The 19672-nt window shown below is 42.5% G+C and overlaps 1 long non-coding RNA gene across 1 annotated transcript in view; it reads left to right on the forward strand.

Annotated features, from left to right (window-relative positions):
• LOC141164972 (uncharacterized) overlaps window positions 1-18456 on the forward strand; it is a 123353-nt gene extending 104897 nt beyond the window's left edge. The window contains exons 2-3 of the long non-coding RNA XR_012251007.1: window positions 15545-15679; window positions 17869-18456. This is a non-coding gene — a long non-coding RNA (uncharacterized lncRNA). The remainder of the gene's footprint in view (window positions 1-15544; window positions 15680-17868) is intronic.
• The last annotated feature ends 1216 nt before the right edge of the window (window positions 18457-19672 follow it).

Below are 19672 nucleotides of genomic sequence, written 5' to 3' on the forward strand. Positions count from 1 at the left end.
TGGGAGCGCGGTAATGTTACGATGGGGGCAGGCTTTTCAGGGTTGAGAATCTCTCCCCCCATGTGCTCACCCACCTACCTGTCTCTCTCCTTCCTGTGCTGTGTTCTCCCCTCATGTGCTGTCCCGTTTGAGCTGTCTCCCCCCTGTGCTCTGTCTCCCCCCTGTGCGCTTTCTCTCTCCCCCATCTTCTGTCTTCTCCTCTCATGTGATCTCTTCTTTGACCTGTGTACCCATGTGCTCTCCTCCTTGTCTGCTCTCTCTCTCCACCCCTCTGCTGTCTTCTTCCCTCATGTGTTCTCTCGTTTGAGCTGTCTCCCGGCGCAGTAAATCAGACCCCGCCATCTTTGTGCAGACAGATAGCGGCGGTCACATTAAAACTGCGCATGCGCTCCTCCTGTACAAAGATGGTGGCGGTCAGTGAATCATTCGGCTGATCCCGACGGCGGCGTGTGCAGCGTGTTCGCGACGGTGTTCTGCTGGTGGTACCGCGCAAGAGGCTTGTACCACCAGCAGTTTCCATATTGAGACAGCCATCACTTGGGTGTCCCAATATGGCGGTCGACGAACTTCCGCCGCTTGGAATTCTGGGATCCGGACACATCTGGACGGAACAGGATGTAAAGACATTACAAGGTAAGTACTGTATATTATATATTCATAGATATGCTCATTGAATTTAAATATTAATGTATTTGAAATAGTAATGGCAACCATACACCAATGATATAGACAGGTTAACTCCTTCATGATATCTGCCGTACATGACGGAAGAGGGTGTATGGAGTGGGTTCCCGCAGCGAGCCCGCCCCATACATGGCAGGTGGTGGCTGTATATTACAGTGTGACATGAGCATGGATTGTCATGACAGCTAAGGGTCAGCTGATGACCCTTGTGCCTGTTATTATGGAGCTCCTTTGAAACTCTGTGGTCGGGTTTCAAAGGAGACCATGATTTCTGCTATTTGCTATTTCCCTTTTTCCCCATTGAAAATAAAGATATATAAAAAATACACATATGCGGTATCGCCGTGTTCAGAAAAGTCAGATCTATCAATATATTTAAAAACAATTAATCCAATTGGTAAAAAACTGTAAACTAAAAAAATTCAAGAGCGCCAAAATTAATTTTTTTGTTGCCTCAATTCAACAAAAAAGGCTGTAACAAGCGATCAGAAGGCACATCTATCCCAAAATGGTACTCATAAAGTCATTGTCTTGTCCTGCAAAAATAAGTCATCACACAGCTTCATCAACAGAAAAATAAAAATGTTATGGTTGTCAGAAAATGGTGACCCAACCCAAAAAAATGTTTTTTCCAAACTTCTTTTTTCACCACTAAAATAGTAAAACACTGGACAGTTTGGGTATCACCATAATCGTATTGATGAGGCAAATTAAAGGTGCATCTCACTAAATTAGAATATCATCAAAAAGTTAATTTATTTCAGTTCTTCATTATAAAAAGTAACATAGTAACATAGTTTTTAAGGTTGAAGGAAGACCAAGTCCATCTAGTTCAACCCATAGCCTAATATGTTGATACAGAGGAAGGCAAAAAAAAACATGTGGCAAACACTGAGCTCCACATTGGGGAAAAAAATTCCTTCCTGATTCCACATACGGCAATCAGACTAGTTCCCTGGATCAACGCCTTATCAAGGAATCTAGTATATATATAACCTGTAATATTATACTTTTCAAGAAAGTCATCCATATCCTTCTTAAATTTTAGTAATGAATCACTCATTTCAACATCATGTGGCAAAGAGTTCCATAGTCTCACTGCTCTTACAGTAAAGAATCCCCGTCTGTGATTATGATTAAACCTTCTTTCCTCCGGACGTAGAAGATGCCCCCTTGTCCCCGTCTCTGGTCTCAGAATAAAAAGATCAATAGAAAGGTCTTTGTACTGTCCCCTTATATACTTGTACATAGTAATAAGATCACCCCTAAGCCTCCGTTTTTCCAAACTAAATAACCCCAAGTGTAATAACCTGTCTTGGTATTGCAGACCCCCAAGTACCCTAATAACCTTGGTCGCTCTTCTCTGCACCCGCTCTAGTTCAGCTATGTCTTTCTTATACATCGGAGACCAGAACTGTACACAGTATTCTAAGTGTGGTCGCACTAGTGACTTGTATAGAGGAAAAATTATGTTCTCCTCATGAGCATCTATGCCTCTTTTAATGCATTCCATTATTTTATTTGCCTTTGTAGCAGCAGCCTGACACTGGCCACCAAACGTGAGCTTGTCGTCCACCAATACACCAAGGTCTTTTTCAGTTACAGCTTTGCCCAGTTTGGGATGTGATATCCAGCAGAAAGATTCAGTATAAATAAACTGTACAGCAATGTGAAAAAATAAATTATGTGTCACATAAATTACTAATTGAAATGTAATCTTGTAGAATTTATACAGTCATAGCCGAAAGTTTTGGCACCCTTGAAATTGTTCCAGAAAATGAAGTATTTCTCCAAGAAAATTATTGCAATTACATATGATTTGTTATACACATGTTTATTTCCTTTGTGTGTATTGGAACAACACAAAAAAACATAGAAAAAAAGGCAAGTGGACATAATTTCTCTCATTATGGAAGGGTGATTTCTCCCAACAGCTTGATCAGGTGACCTCTGGCTGTGTGGTCGGTTTCCCTCTCTGTTGGACCACAGCCTGTGTTGGGGCTATTTATACTCTCCAGGCACATGCAGTCTTTGCTGGCTTCATTCCAAGTTAGATGGATGTTTGGAGTCCCAGCTCCCCAGTCAAGAATAATCTTTAACTTTTTACTAGCGACCGGTTAATCACAGTAACATCAGTAGCCAACATGGCTACAGCATTACCATGTACTGTATAGCAGGCAATCCCATGTTTATTAGCTGTTTAACAGCCGTGAAGCATAGCGCTCGAGCACCCGCGATATATGTACGAGTTATGCGTAGTTGCAAGCACGCTCGCTTATCACTAGTGAATTTCAATAATTTTCTGTTAGAAATACTTCATTTTCTGGAACAATTTCAAGGGTGCCAACACTGTCGGCCATAACTGTATATACAAAACAGGTCAAAAATTTGAACACATGCAATGGTTTTCCTTGTTCTCATTGGAATGTGTGTATTGTATATTTAGACTGAAGGCTACAAAACCATGAGGGAACACGTGTGGAGGCAAGTATGGTAAAGAGCAATGAACCGAGCAATGAACCAGAAGGAGGATTCTTGCAGGATGTGCCAGAGATGAGGAAGGATTGCCAACTGCTGGTCAGACGAAAGCAAGCGGAACCAAGTTATGCTAGAAGAGTGGAAGGGGGAGCAAATTCAGATGCTGGACCTGATCAGGTGACCTCCAGGAAGGATTTCCTGGATATAAAAGTCCAGCCTGCCAAAATATAGGCAGATATAAGCAGACGTGCTCCAGAGGGGCAGCAGAGCCCAGCGCAACAGGCCTCAACAAGAGGCCTGCGCTGCACCAGAGTTGGACATCGCCTGAGAGGCTTCAGACTCCTCACAGAAGCGCCCTGAGCCCTGCGCATATTGGTCCTAGCCAGGACCAGCGCCCCACACTGAGTAAGTTCCCGGGATCCAACGCCGCCTGTCAAGAGCCAAAGTCTGGACCCCCTTACCCAAGCGTGAGAGACTACTGTTGACGGTCAAGCAGAGAAGAGCTGAGAGAGGAACGCGGATGGATTGCGCAAGTGAACTGAGCCATCACTTCCGATTCTCACACACGGCATCGGAGACAGTTGGGGTTAGGATCTCAGGTTGGGTGGGGGCCGGTTGGTGTGTGGAAGGCTAAATGGGATCTGACAGACTTCATCCGGAAGAGTCTTGTAGCCTAGCGGGAGGAACCGGTGACCCCCGCTAGTGCCATATAAAGAGAACTCATGTGGTGACTCCCACGACTGGGTGCATCACATTTTTGCAAAAAACTTTACTGTTACTCACTGAAAATACTTCTAATTGTTATTTCAAGTTACTGTTTATTACCATTGTTGCTAACCCCCTGTCAAAATAATTGTTATACATATAAAGTGGTTATATCAACCTCTGACTAGTGTTGAGCAATACCTTCCGATATCAGGAAATATCGGATCGGATTGGATCGGGCCGATACTCAAAAAGTATCGGATATCGCCGATTCCGATACCGGAAACCAATGCAAGTCAATGGGACACAAATATCGGAATGAAAATAAACCCTTTCTTTCCTTGTAGGTTAATTCTACATGAAGGAAAACAACTAACAATAATGTAGAATGTATTGGGGGAGGTGGTTGCCCAAATCGATGGGAACAGTGCTCACAGTGAAACATGAAAAGCCGGCAATTCAGCAGCGGCATACACCGGTACCCGACAATTTATAACAGAAAGAATAGAGCATCACACATAGATTAGATAGATAGAAACATGTCAGTCACATATATATGAAGTACAGTGACAGTGTTGCTTACTGTACTTGTCATTTAGTGTAAAGGATTTATTTAAGCAAAATATTAGTGTTTTCATGCACCATCTCTTTAAAAAAGCCGGCCGGCAATTCAGCATCTGTACCCGACAATTTAGAATAGAAAGAATAGAGAATCACACATAGATTAGATAGATAGAAACATGTCAGTCACATATATATGAAGTACAGTGACAGTGTTGCATACTGTACTTGTCATTTAGTGTAAACGATTTATTTAAAAAAATATTAGTGTTTTCAAGCACCGTCTCTTTAAAAAAGCCGGCCGGCAATTCAGCATCTGTACCCGACAATTTAGAATAGAAAGAATAGAGAATCACACATAGATTAGATAGATAGAAACATGTCAGTCACATATATAAGAAGTACAGTGACAGTGTTGCTTACTGTACTTGTCATTTAGTGTTAAAATAAAGGATTTATTTTAAAAAAAATTGGCGTGGGGTTCCCCCTAATTTTAGTCTCTAGTGGAGGTTAAGCAGACGGCTGGGGCAGATGTTTGAAGCCTGGGAAGGGGGTAATACCCACGGAGCTTCCCAGGCTACTAATATCAGCCCCCAGCTGAATACCTAGCCTTTACTAGCTATTAAAATGGGGGACCCCAAAAAAAATTACGTGGGGTCCCCCCTATTTTAATAGCTAGCAAAGGCTAGACAGACAGATGGGGGCTGATATTAATAGCCCAGGAAGGGTGCCATGAATATTGGCCCCCTCCCAGGCTAGAAACACCAGCCGTCAGCCGCCCCAGAAATGGCGCATCCATAGGATGTTCCAATTCTGGCACTTAGCCTCGCTCTTACCACTGCCCTGTAGCGGTGGCAGTGGGGTAATAGGGTTGGGGTTTATGTCAGCTTATAATGCCAGCTGACATCAAGCCTAGGTTAGTAATGGAGAGGCGTCTATAAGACACCCCCATTACTAACCCCATAGTCAAAGTTAAAAAAAACACAAACACCCAGAATAAAGTCCTTTAATTGAAATAAACACACAATTTTTTATTGCTCTAAATTAAACCATACTTACCGTCACGCCCATTCCAGCTGAAGCCAACGATCTCCTGCAATAAAAATAAAATAATAAAGCAACATCATCCTTACCTTCCCATGGTTCCCAGGACAGCTTCAGCTCTGCTACATCAAGATGACAGGCTGGACCGCAGCAGAACGCTGCCATTCAGCCTGTCATGCCGCAGGCAGACACTGAGACGCGCAGGCATGCTTGCGCTCCTCAGTGTCTGGCTGTGACGGCATCCAGATGAGCCGAGAATGAACTCAGCTCACCTCATGCACGTCACTGACAGCGTGGGAGAATTCTCCTGTGCATGCGATGAGCGTGAGAGACTCGGCTCATCTGGATGCCGTCACAACCTGACACTGAGGAGCGCAAGCATGCCTGCGCTTCTCAGTGTCTGCGGGATGACAGGCTGAATGGCAGCGTTCTGCAGGTCCAGCCTGTCATCTCGATGTAGCAAAGCTGAAGCTGTCGTGGGAGCCATGGAAAGGTAAGGATGAGGTTGGTTTATTATTTTTCATTTATTGCAGGAGATTGTTGGCTTCAGCTGGAATTGGCGTGATGGTAAGTATGGTTTAGTTTAGAACAATAAAGAATTGTGTGTTTATTTCAATTAAAGGACTTTATTCTGGGTGTTGTGTTTTTTTTTAAATACTTTACTAGAAATTCATGGCGGTCATGTCTAATATTGGCGTGACCCCATGAATTTCGGGCTTAGGGCCAGCTGATAATGCCAAGCTGGCCCTAACCCCTTTATTACCCAGTGAGCCACCGCACCAGGGCCCTGAATGAGTTGGGTACAGCGCCAGAAGATGGCGCTTCTATGAATGCGCCATTTTCCGGGATGGCTGCGGACTGCAATTTGCAGCGGGGGGGGGGGGCAGAAAGCTTGGGCCTCCCTGCGCTGCAGATTCCAGCCCCCAGCTGCCTAGTTGTACCTGGCTGGACACAAAAATAGGGCGAAGCCCCACGTATTTCATTTTTTTAATTATTTCGTGAAATTCGTGAAATAATTAAGAAAAAAAGGGCTTTCCTATATTGTTGTGTCCAGCCAGGTACAAATAGACATCTATAAGATGCCCCCATTTCTAAAACATAGTGAAAATTAAATGAAAATTTAATGGATTACCGTCGGTCACATGCGGGCAGCGCTTCTCACACTTTGCTCAGTATGAGCCGGCTGGCGTCAAGAGCGGTTGCATCACTGATGTAACTGCTCTCCAAACATTCCGGATCATCGTGGGACATGGCCATTAATGGATTATCAATCGGTAGAAAGGTGAGGAATATGGTGCTTTATTATTTTTTAATTTACAAATATAAATAGATGAAAGAGGGTAGGAAGTTTTTATTTCAAATTTAGGAGTATGTGTGTTTATTTCAATTAAAGGACTATTTTTAGTGTGTCTCTTTATTTAATCATCACTATGGGGTTAGTAATGGGGGCATCTTACAGATGCCTCTCCATTATTAACCTGTGGTTTTGATATCAGCTGACATCAACCCCAAAAATATTACCCCACTTGCCACCGCACCAAAGCAAGTGGGCAAAGCACCAGAATTGGAGCATGTAACAATTTTCTGGGGTGGCTGTGGGCTGCTATTTTTAGGCTGGGGAGAGCCAATATTCATGGCATCTTCCCAATCTGAGAATACCAGCCCCCAGCTGTCTGCTTTAGCTTGGCTGGTTGTCAAAAATGGGGGGACCCCACTCTGTTTTTCTAGATTATTTATATGAATTTTGTGATTTATTTAAATGAAAATGTGAGCAGATGTGTGGTGCCCACTGTGAAACATGGAGGAGGAGTTGTGATGGTGTTGGGATGCTTTGCTGCTGACACTGTTGGTGATTTATTCCAAATTCATCTGTAACAACATGCCATCCCATCTGGTTGCCAACTTTTGTGTTGTAACAGGACAAATACCCAAAACAAGCTTCCAGGGTAATTAAGAGCTACATCGCAAAGAAGAATAGGAATGAGTTGCTGCAACAGATGACATGGCCACCACAATCACCTGCCCTCAACCAAATTCAGATGGTTTGGTATGAGCTGGACCACAGAGTTAAGACAAAGCAGCCATGAAGTGCTGAGCACCTTTGGGAATGCCTTTACAATTATTGGAAAGCCATTCTATGTGATTATCTCATAAAGCTATTTGAGAGATTCCCTACCATATGTAATGCTGTCATCAGTGTAAAAGGGGAGTACTTTGAAAAATCTAAAGTTTAACATACTGAATATTCTGGTTGTTTCACCACTGTTTTTATACTCCTCGTTTCCATATGTATTATCTCGCTGTTTTACTGCCTTCTGTCTGAACTTACAATGTGCACATCCCATAAGAACAAGGAAAACCATTGCATGAACAGATGTGTCCAAACTTCTGACTAGTACTGCTATAAACATACTTTATTCTTAAAATGCAGCTTGTTAAAGAGTAGTGATGAGCGAACGTGCTCGCCAATGCTCGGTACTCACCCGAGCATCACGGTGCTCGACAAGCTTGGCGCTCTTCGAGTATTTCCAGGTTGCTCGGGCGGGAACTCGGGTCCCCTCCCTGCATGTTTGCCGCTCTTTAGTGAGCCAATTAACATGCAGGGATTGCCTGCCACGCAGTGTTATGCCATAGCCATGTTGGTTGTGGGCATTACAGTGATTGGCTGGCCGTACAGCGTCATAAGGTCTATATAGGACCTGGCGTCGCTATGCTTGTCACAGTCTACCCCGGAATCAGGCAGAGTAGGGAGAAGTACTGCTGTGTCAGGGAGAGATTTGCTTGTTTATAGCTAGTATAGGTATTCCACAATATATATATATATATATATATATATATATATACAGTATATCCAACTGAACTAACAGTCCTTCTGAGGACTAATCCAGCTGCATATATTCAATGGTGATAGCAGGAGTTAGGCAGGCAGGCAGGGTATGTGGCAGACTGCAGTGTATATAGTGCAAGAGGATCCATTGAATGTCCTGTTAGTATAGGTATTCCACAACATATATATATATATATATATATATATATATATATATCCACCTGAACTAACAGTCCTTCTGAGGATTAATCCAGCAGCATATAATCAGTGTTAGGAATGCAGGCAGTGTATGTGGCAGACTGCAGTGCATATAGCGTAAGAGTGTCCATTGAATGTCCTGTCTGCTGCTGCTGTAAGAATTACAGATATTTCTAGACATAGCCCCAGATATCAGGGGCCAGGGCAAATTTTTTTTTTATCTTAATCCTGGTTATTTGCTTAAAAAGCAATCCAGAGTACACCATTTTTCTGCTCCATTTACTTTTTAGCACTGCAGAATACAGAAATTTGAACTGAACGTGGAAAATATTGGCCTCCTTTTCCATTCTGTTGCAGTGTGTCGGTCAAGCTATTCACACTAGGTGTCTGTGAAGAATAGTATTAGTAAATTACAGGCCTGCTATTTAAAACCGTGGTTCTCTGTCACACATATCACCTATAAGAGTGTTCCAAAATCAGCCATTTCTTCCATTTTCATTTTGTTGCAGTGTGTCGGTCAAGCTATTCACACTAGGTCTCTGTGTAGAATACTATTAGTAAATTACAGGCCTGATATTTAAAACCGTGGTTCTCTGTCAGACGTATCACATATAACTGTGGTTCAAATCCAGCCATTTATAATGAACTTGGAAAATATTGTCCTCCATTTATAGATTGTAGCAGTGTGTCGGTGTACACCATTTTAAAACTCCATATGCTTGTTCGCAGAATACAGCCAGATTTTTTGGGGGTTTTATTCATATTACTGTATTGTGGAAGCAGAGGAACTTTTTTCAATGATCAGACGCACGTGATCCATATGACTGCCGTAATAATGCAGAAATTTTGTGGAGCGTGCCAAATATTCCACTCCTTTTATAATCAGCCACCTGTGTTTTGTTGAACCAATTGACACTTGGTCGCTGACAAATACCGTACTATTAGGCGACTGCCTGAAACCATGGCCATCAGACATTATCCCATTTGGCTGCCCTAATAATCCAGCAATTATTGTGAGCATGTCAAATATTACACTCCATTTAAAGTATTGCAGTTGAGGGTTCAAACCTATTCTAAGTTGGCCGCTGACAAATAGCATATCTGTGAACAATGTTGTCAGAGTATTACGTCACTTTTGCGGACTGACAATAAAAAAAATCATACAAAAACCAAGTTAAAATGGAAAAAATGTTAAGAAATATTCTTTCCAGGGTAGTGACTTGTATATAAGGCCAAAGAAATAAAAAAAAATAAAGTTATGGACTGTGGAAAACATTTATGAGACCAGAATGAACACTCATGTGTAGCTGGTGATGATACCACTTAGCAGCAGCACTTGTTCCTATTGTAAATGCATCTGACAGCGTTATCGATAGGGAATAGAATAGATTTAAATTTTTTTTGGGCAGCACCAGAAGCATGCAGTATAAGGCAATAATACCTTGCTGGATCGGTGTAATATGCTATCCATACTGCGATACGTCACCCGTAAAAGAATTTCAGATAAGACAGTTAATATTCTAGAACATAGAATCTATTTGACTTGCCCTTCCCATTATTAAGGCGTGTGTTTCAAATACTGTTATTGCATATCCAACAATTTCAATGGCTGCCAAAAATTAGGACGCACTCCAATACACATTTGAAGAGACATAAAAAAAAAATAAAAACACAGTAGGATCTTTCTTTAGTATAAAAACCAGACTCGCCAATGTAACCTCAATGTAATCACATTGTTTAGCTCCTGCACCTCCTCCTCCAGTTCAGTCTCCATCTCCAAAATGACCACATCAGTCACAAGCTGGAAGCTCTGATGCACTGCCTTGGCGAAGCGGCAACAGGCTGTGCTGAAGATAATATGCTTAATGCTTAGGTGACTAACCGCCCACCGCTGCACAGTTGTAGAAAGCTGTAACACAGCAGCTTGATCTGTGGCTCTCGTCGCTGAACATACAGCCACTCATGGCCGTGTGTGACAATGGGTGGAACCTGGTGGTGGAGAAATGACAGCAGGAGTAAATATGGTTTCCCTTTATGCCAGTGACTCGCCCCCTGGGCCGTGGGGCACTCGGGACCGGACTTCAGGGCAATGCTGGGAGTAGTAGTGGCGACCCGGTCCCGTGGCTCAGGGTGGTCAGACCAGTGGCAGTCCTTTATAAGTTTTAGGTAATGTCAGACTACGCCACCCGTGGATTGCGGCTATTATGAACCGCCGCTGCAAGGCAGTCCACTGAGGCTGATGGTGTGTGCAGCTGAGATAGTATAACTCCCCACGGGAAGAGTATAGCCTCAGGGCAGTGAGCGCAGATGGTGGGGATTGTAGTGCAGGGCGTCCCAGCACCGGTAGTGCTGGCGCAGCAAGAAATGCAAAGACAACGTGTTGCAGTCCAGGGTATTTTACTCACAGTTCATATAGTCCAAGTCACTTCTGTACAGGTAATGACTGCCCGAGCCGTGCTGCGTCCACCAGGTGAGGGGCTCGGTCAACCCCCAGGCAATTCAGGAGTATAGCACAGGACTCCCTTCTATCCTTCCTCTGGCTCGTGCCTCACCAGTGACCAAGCTTTTGTCCAGCTGCCGCGGATCTATGCGGGTAAACATGGGCCCCGTTTCCCGCTATCCTATATGGTGCCTTCCTAGCAATGTTTAGCAGGGGGTCGCACCAAGTGATGATCACGACCTCCGGTTCTTGGCTGAGGGATAATTTACCTCCACCAATTTTGGATCCGGTACCCTTTTCTTGCCTGACCCGTCACCCGATTTCACGTTGGTCCTTAGGGTCCCTTCTGCCTTCTTGTTTCTGAGCCCTTCTGTTTCTCTGTCACTTTTCCTCCTTTCCTGTTCCTTCTTCTCCTCCTTCCCTCGGCCTCTTCTCCAGGCCTACTTCTCCTTCTCCTCCCAGGCTCCGGCCTTCACCCTAGGCCTGCCTTTGAGCAGAGCTCCTACAGAGCCTCCGCTCCCTGTCTTCTCCTCTCACTCTGAACTGACTGAACCCTGATCTAAGATGGTGCCCACCTTTTATACCTCCCCTCTGACTGTGAGCTCAGGTGACCAGCACCCAATGAGCTCCTTCCTATGCTACAGAAACCGTCCCCTTCTGCTCCTACATCACTAGGTTTTCCTCCCCCCTCCCCACTCCAGCCAGGGACATGGTCTGTCGTGCTTGCATTACTGTATAAATGGGAGCACCATTGAAATGTCCCCTGGAATTGGGGTGTGTGTGATGCATGCAGCTAACTGAGCCCTGGTCCATACTCCATCCTTACTCGGGAGTGGAATATCACACCTCTGGCTCTGGCAGAGGTGCAATACCCCTGTAGCGGCCGAACCCTCGGGGCGCTACACCAGTCCTTTCACTGAGCTAAAGAATATGGCTATGGTGAAATTCAACTCTCACCGAGAAGCAGTGTCAGACTGAAAAACATTGGGCGCATCAGAGGATTTAATTCTGAGGGCTCAGCTTTCTCCCCTGCTCAAGAGCCCCATGGCAGCTGCAAAGTTTGCGCTGTCATGAACTTTCCTCATGGAGAAGCTAGGGCCCACCCGAGGATTCTCTGTTGGGCCCGTCCAACTCTGCTGAGAAGCAGCCCTGGCTAAGAAAAGTGTGTGGCTGCTTTTTTCCTGAGGGGGAAACACACGGAGAGAACATACAAAATTCTTGAAAATGTTGTCCTTGTTGTCCTTCCCACTTAAGTGCACTGGGGAGGACACGGGTAATGTTCTGAGACTTCCGCTTGTGGAGGCGGAGACGATACCGGGAGACACCCGGCCACCGCCGCCATAAGGTTGTGGAATGCTTCCGCCTACACGAGCCTAAAAGGCAACATTTCAAGTGCAAGCAGTCCAGAAATGTGGCAGTTTAGTATTGCGGCCTGTGGCTGGGTGGGTGGCTGGTTGCATACTTGCACTTGCATTCCAAGGACTGTAGTAGGGACAACTGAATGCTGCAAAGGGACATGGACGTGGATGGTGATGGTTTCAAGTCTGCAATGACAGGTGCAGGACGGGAGGCATCTTCGCATGCGCCATGGACAGGGGATTGGAAGAGGCAGTGGTGTCACCCGCAGACAAGGTTTCTGGACCTTTGTGTTCGGCCCAGCTAGTCAGGTGTATTGCTGTCATGTGCCTGAGCATGCTGGTGGTGGTCAGGCTGGTAGTTTTGGTGCTCTTGCTGATGCTGGCCTGGCAGATGTTGCAAATGGCCTTTTTGGGGTTATCTAAACAGTCTTTAAAAAAGAACCAGACTTGGGAAGACCTAACAGTTGTGCTGGCAACTTCCGTCGTGTTGGTGGTCCGGGGAGCAGTTGCCCGCCTTGTGTCTGTGGCTACCACACTGCTTGTTCCTGCCTCTTGTGGTGCTACACCTCTCTCCCCCTGTGTGCTGCTGTCCTTGCTCTGCATGTCCCCTTGTCGGGTTGAGTTAGTGACTTAATTGTCCACTGCTTCATTTTCCACTTCCACACCCTGGTTCTTCTCCTGACTTTCTGTCCATTGTGTCTCATCATTATCCACCTCTTGCGACAGTATTTGCACTTTCCCACCGTCACCTTCGGGTAACCATGGCTCCTCAAATTGCTACATGTGATTTTCTATTACCCTGCTCAAAGCTGGCAGGTCAAGAGGCCCAAATTTATCGATGGAAAAGTGAGCAGCTCTTGGGGTAACCCTGGACTCTAATCTCTCCTTCAAATCACATATCCAAGCTCTTTCCAATTCCGAGCGGACCGAGCAAGAGGCCAGAATTTATAAATGGAAAGATGAACAAAACAGCTCTTTGAAGTGTCCAAGTGTGGGATCAGTTGTCTCAGGGCACTTGGAATGGTGGGAGGAAGGAGTATCAGGGTGAGGAAGATGCCGACTCCAAGTAAAAAACATCTCCTGGATCCGCACATTCCTTAACCACGAATCTGCAAAAACACTAGTGCATGTGCTGATCATCTCCCTTCTCGATGACTGCAACCTCATGCTCTGTGGCCTCCCTTCTAACACTCTCACATTCCTCTGATGTATCCTAAACTCTGTTGCCCAGCTAATCCACCTGTCCCCTCGCTATTCCCTGGCCTCTCCTCTCTGTCAATCCCTTCACTGGCTCTCTATTACCCAAAGACTCCAGTTCAAAACCCTAACCTTGGAATGCAGAGCTATCCACAACCTGTCTCCTCCCTACATCTGTGACCTAGTCTCCCGGTACTTACCTGCACGCAACCTCCGATCCTTACAAGATCTCCTTCTCTACTGCACTCTTAACCTGCAGTAACCCTCGCTCCACAATACCGCTGCAAGACCAACTCTATCCTCACCTAATGTATCCTCCCCCATGCCTTGTAGACTGTGAGCCCTCGCAGGCAAGGTCCTCTCCTTTCCTGTACCAGTCGCTGTCACATTTTTGTTCAAGATTATTGTAATTGTTTTTGCGATGTATACCCCTTTTTCACATGTAAAGTGCCATGGAATAAATGGCGATAAAGTAATAATAATAATGTGATCCAGACTCACATCTACTGAGACTGGACCATGTGGGACACAGGGTGGTGGTGGTGGCAAAGTGATGGAACCATTATCTGCTATCCAACCAACAACCTTTTTACACTGCTCTGGTTTCAATCGTGCTGTTCCTCGGCCCCCTAGAAATTGGGACAGGAAGGTAGTTCGACATGACGTGCCTGTTTGTTGTGCTCCCTCAGCAGGCACAGTTTCATCTTGCCCACGGCCTCTGCGTGCACTCGCACTCACCATCACCATAGCGTCCACTTCCCTGTCCCTTGACACACAACACCTTGCCCATTTTAAAAGGAGTTTAAGATTTGTCACGTTACCAAAAATGTCTGTATTATTACCGCAGTAATATAGGATCACATCTGATGAGAAGATCACAGTTTTAGGCAGTGCCCTGGGAGTCAGAGATGCTTCCAGGAGTCTTCCCCATGCTGTTCCCATGTTACATACCACATGGCCAGATAAGGTTGTAAAATGTTAAAATGAGATTTCCCGGTGAATGCATTTGTCTTGGTTGAAAGCAGTGCAAAAACGCATCAAAAACGCTACGTGTGAACATAGCCCGAGGTGTGGAGGAGTATTTTTGGTTTTGTTATTTATTTTGCTTTATATACATTGTACATGTCATGGAAAGGATGCTCATTAACATATTTCCCAGGAAAATCCATTTTGGTTTTGTTTTTGTATGTTTTATTGTGAGTCCGTAAAAGTGGTGTAATACTCTGACAATGTTGTTGACAGCAGTGACCTGCGAGTCAGAAATGCTTCCAGGGGTCTTCCCTATGCTGTTCTCATGTCATTTGAGCACTGTTCCCATCGATTTGGGCAATATTTAGGCCCTCTGCAGACCGCCGGGGTGGGGTGGCCGCAAGAAAAGTGCTCGTGTTTCCCATAGACTTATATTGGGCTCGTTACTCAGACCGAGCACTCGAGCATTCCAATTTGCTCGACCCGAGCAACGAGTACCCGAGCATTTTAGTGCTCGCTCATCACTATTAAAGAGGTTTATGATATTTTGTTAAAATCAATATGTAATTTAATGCATCTTTTACGAGATTTAGCATTGTTTTATATTGTATTGTCTCATTATAGCATTTTATTAACCTGATTAAATGTGCAACTTGCCCTCTATAACACTTCCTACATTCAGCATGAGACGATCATTAGGGGATGATTATTTTTTCTCCTTTGGGAGATATCATCTTATAGAATGACTACTTGATGTGTTCATAGTCCATAAGAAGCAGAGATAAACAAGGTCTATTTTAAAGTACTTGACAGTTTCAGAAGTAGTTTTTAGAGACTGTAGTTGAGTGAACAAAGCTTGAGAAGTGCATAATGTACTTGCTAGGTTAATATGGTTTCCTTCAGCAGCTGGTGATTTAAAGGCGTCTCGGCTCATATCTCATTGCCCCAGTGTTCTTGTCAGGCAATTACACATCTTCTGTAAATAAAAAGTCATCTAAAAACCTCCTAGGACTCTCAGTGGGACAAAGTAACCAATTTATTATATGTAATGGTTAATATTTCTCTTCCTTCTTCTTTTCTTAGAAAGAAACCCCATTGCATGAATCTCCAGACCAATAAATAATAAAGCTCACACTCAGTGAGATTAAATATGCTGCTAGAAGATTTTGCTGTCTTCTTTTACACTGATATTACTGGTTGCTGCTACTACTGATAATGGTAAACACTGCGTACACATATTAGAAAGCTTGTCTTCTCTACATGGTTCTCTCTTTTAATTCTGCTATCAATCTAAAATATGGTTTTAACAGCCATCCTATTATATCATGCTAGCTTTAATAAACAAGAACATTAAAAGTTCAATGAGGACTTTCATTTTCTCATAAATTCACTTTTTATACATATTATTGCACTGGGATGCAGCAATTTGTCCTGCTACGAATAACTTAAGAATTCAGAGTGATAATTATTTTCAAGAATAGAAGATTTTAGTAGGAATGCCCCCTATTAATTTTTTTAAACTTTCAAAATATGTGGACTAAAATGTGTCTATAATTACTGGTGATTATATGACTGGTATCCTGCAGTATCGCTATTTTTGTCCTCTGTAAGGTATCTCTAATTTTCAGTTGTCTCTGAGCTAGTGGGTGGAAACTAGCTGCTATGATTTCTCCTATACATTGCACCCAGAGCCATAAGGGATTCCTCTTCTGTCTATGCTGTCTCTTTGTAGCAAATGTTCAGTAGCAGAATGGAGGACATTGTAAGGCTGGGCAGTGTAGTTTTCAATATAGTTTTGGTTAGGCAAAACATTTACTAGAAGGTAGCAACACCATCTATGTTGGTACTCTCTACCTGTTGCCTCACTCTGCTCCTTTGCTTCCCTTTTCAAGTAAGCAACTATAGTTTGATCACTTGAACAGCTGGGAGTCTTTGGCCTTGATTCATCAAAGCTTTTTCACCAGAAACAAAAATTGAAAAGTTGCAAAATTTTTGCACAATGCGATACTGTGAAAAAATGTTGTGAATTTTATCATTTTCACATCATTTTCGCCCAGCTCAAACAAAGTAGGGAGAGCTGGGTTGGAATGAGGGGTTACTGCGCATGGCAACCCCTACTTATCAAATTCATAAAGAGCGGTGGAGTTTCTTATAAAACAAATCTTACTCCTGTTATTGACTGGAGTAAGATGTATGGTGTGGTGCACGTCACTTTGCTCCTCACCTAATTCATTCAGAGAAGTGGTTCATATGTGGAGAAAGAAGTGGATTCTCTGATAAAACATATTACATAAGTTCTTTGAACTGCCATAAGTTTTTTTTGTTCTGCTCTTATAGTGTAATGAATACTGTAGATGTGAACATAACTAAGACTAACTTAATGCACTACTTTTTTGGATGGCGTTTCGTGTTAGCATCTTGAAACAGACTTTTTTTGGTGAAAATGCTGGGGTCTGATATTCATTTGACTCCTTCCAAACATAAGACATACTGGTATGATGTGTGGGATTCCCCCAGACCCTGCATCATTGTTGGCAAACACTGGCTGTGTTATTCACCTTCTAACACCAAGAAATGGAGTTGGACTCAGCCCCCTGCTGTGCTGATGTGTTACTATGGTAGCAAGGGGTCTGGTGAGGACCCCATGTCTGTAGCTATGGTATGCTTGTGAAGACCAATCTGTGGCTGGCATACATAGGAGACCATGATTTTTACTATATATTGTAATATTTTGGTATTACGGTATATACTGTAGGATAAGCGTTCGGACAATCACATGTTCTAGTGCCCTAAGAAAACCATAAAATAAAGAAAAAAAATATATTTATATAAATATAGAAAAGAAAATTTAAAATATTGGAAAAAAATTACAATTCCTTTTTCCACCCAATAAAAAATAATAATAAAAAAAAACATTTTTGATATTGTTGCATCCATTTAACATCCATTCTATCAAAGTACAAAAAAAGTATTAACACAATTTGTAAATGCCCTACAAAGAAAGAAAATCGAACTGGCAAAATTGGGTTAGTCACCAAAACACAGCAAAAAAATGCTATAAGTAGCAAGGCATTATATCTACCTCAAAATGGTATCAATAAAAACATGAGCTTGCTACACAGAAAACAAGCCCTCACACAGCTCCATTGGCCAAAAATGTAATTGTACAGGTCTCAGAACATGGCAATACACCACAATTTTTTTTTTTTTTGAGTTCCCAAATTTTTTTACCACTTAATTAAAACCTAAAAATTTTTGGGTAATGATTCAGTGCACTGACCTGGGGAATTATGCTCCTATATCATTTTTACAGCATGATATTTGCAGAATGCTGTTAAAAAAAAAACAGTTGAGGAATTGCATTTTTTCCACAATTTCATTGCACTGTTTTTTTTTCTATTTTACAGTACATTGAACGGTGCAATTCGAAAAAACAAACCTTCATACAACTGCGTGGATTGAAAAATGAAAAAGTTGTATCTCTTGGAAGAAAAGAAGCTGAAAGCTTTGGGGCTTGAAAATGCCAGAGTTTAAAATGCCAAAAGAGTTTTGTGAAGGGAAAAGGCCATATCATATTATAACTTGTTTTTTTTTACCAGGCTTCATGCCTTTTTTTTTCTAACCATACAAAATCATTAACCAAAAATTGAATTGTGAATGATACTTTGCACCAAATTTACAGCATAGAGATGTACAGTAACATGTAGAGACTCCTTGTGCGGGTAGCGGAAAACAATTGTAGTAGTGGACTGAACGTTGGTTTCTAGTGATATTTTGCATAGAAAAATGACTATTGCTAGCCATCATTGCCCATACAGTTCTGCATATGCCAAGGTCAACAAATAAGTAAAAATTTAATGTCTTTGCAAACAATCTTCCTTATTGTATACTCTTCCCCCATTATATGGTGAGATTAAATGGCATGGGAAACCAAACCATTTTAAAGTTTGATTATATTTTTATTATCATTATTTGTTTTTTTTTATGATGATAGTATCTCCAGTGAAGTTTGCATTTCTAATGCTAATAGAGATGTCCACAAACTGTGCTGGACAAGAAGCATGTGTCTTACTGGGCTCAGTGGTGCATGCAGTAAAATCTTTGCATCATTTTAGCATCGTAATGTCTTTAAAAATGCTGCACTCCCTGTGTTCGCATCAATGCCTCATGCATTTGCTTCTCATATTTTAGAGAACAACTTATTTTATTATTTTTACATATTTCACATCTTGATTTGCAGTCTGTATTTTGAATCTGGATAATGTCTTCATTTTATGCACTTGTATAAGCAGTGTTAATACATTATGCACATATATAACGAGATTTCCTTCCTGCTGCACAATCTTTTTCCATATTATTTGGTTTGGGAATCCTGGAGCCATTGTTAATCTCTTTGTTTTGACGCTTCCTCACTACACATGTATACACTGTGCCCCATAGTCTTTGTTATTTTAAATGATAGCAATTGCGTAGAAAGCCATCAAAACTAAAATAAATATAGTGGAACAATGTGTGAAGAATTTATTGTGTATGGTTTCCTATAAATCAATGCAGAAAAATTTGGGAACATACAGTTTTATTATTTCAAAATAAATTGATAATTATTTCTATTTTTCAGGAAAGGTGAAAATGGGTCATAGATTATAAAACAAATTACGTCAATGGAGGCCATAGAGTCTCAAATCTCTTTAGACTGCTGCTGACCCCAACATTCTAGATTTTGGGGTACAAACGAGGTATAGTCTCCTCGGTTAGCAAGTAGCGCCAAAATGACAATATTGCACATCACGTACTAAAAACAATTAGAGAGAACTTCTATACAAAGTACCCCTGAATTTTGTCTGAAATTGAGCCAGAATTCTGGCGTACTGGACATGCCAGGTGCCACAATTTTTAGAGGAATTTTCTGGGACTAACATATTGATGATCAATCAGTGGGGGTCTGATACTTGGCACCTTAGTTATTATCTGCGATGTTGGTTACTGGATATAAACAATCAATAGTAAAAGGAAAAGGCAATCAGCTCATCTATTTGGTGCATGGCAAAAAGCCCTTTGTAGTGATATGAGTAGATCCATGTAGAAGCCAGCATGTGTAATATTGCATAAAAAATCTACAGTACAGACCAAAAGTTTGGACACACATTCTCATTTAAACATTTTTCTGTATTTTCATGACTATGACAATTGTACATTCACACTGAAGGCATC

Source organism: Phyllobates terribilis, unplaced genomic scaffold (assembly GCF_046119375.1).
Source record: "Phyllobates terribilis strain yellow unplaced genomic scaffold, ASM4611937v1 Scaffold_11__3_contigs__length_659146591, whole genome shotgun sequence".
NCBI lineage: Eukaryota > Metazoa > Chordata > Amphibia > Anura > Dendrobatidae > Phyllobates > Phyllobates terribilis.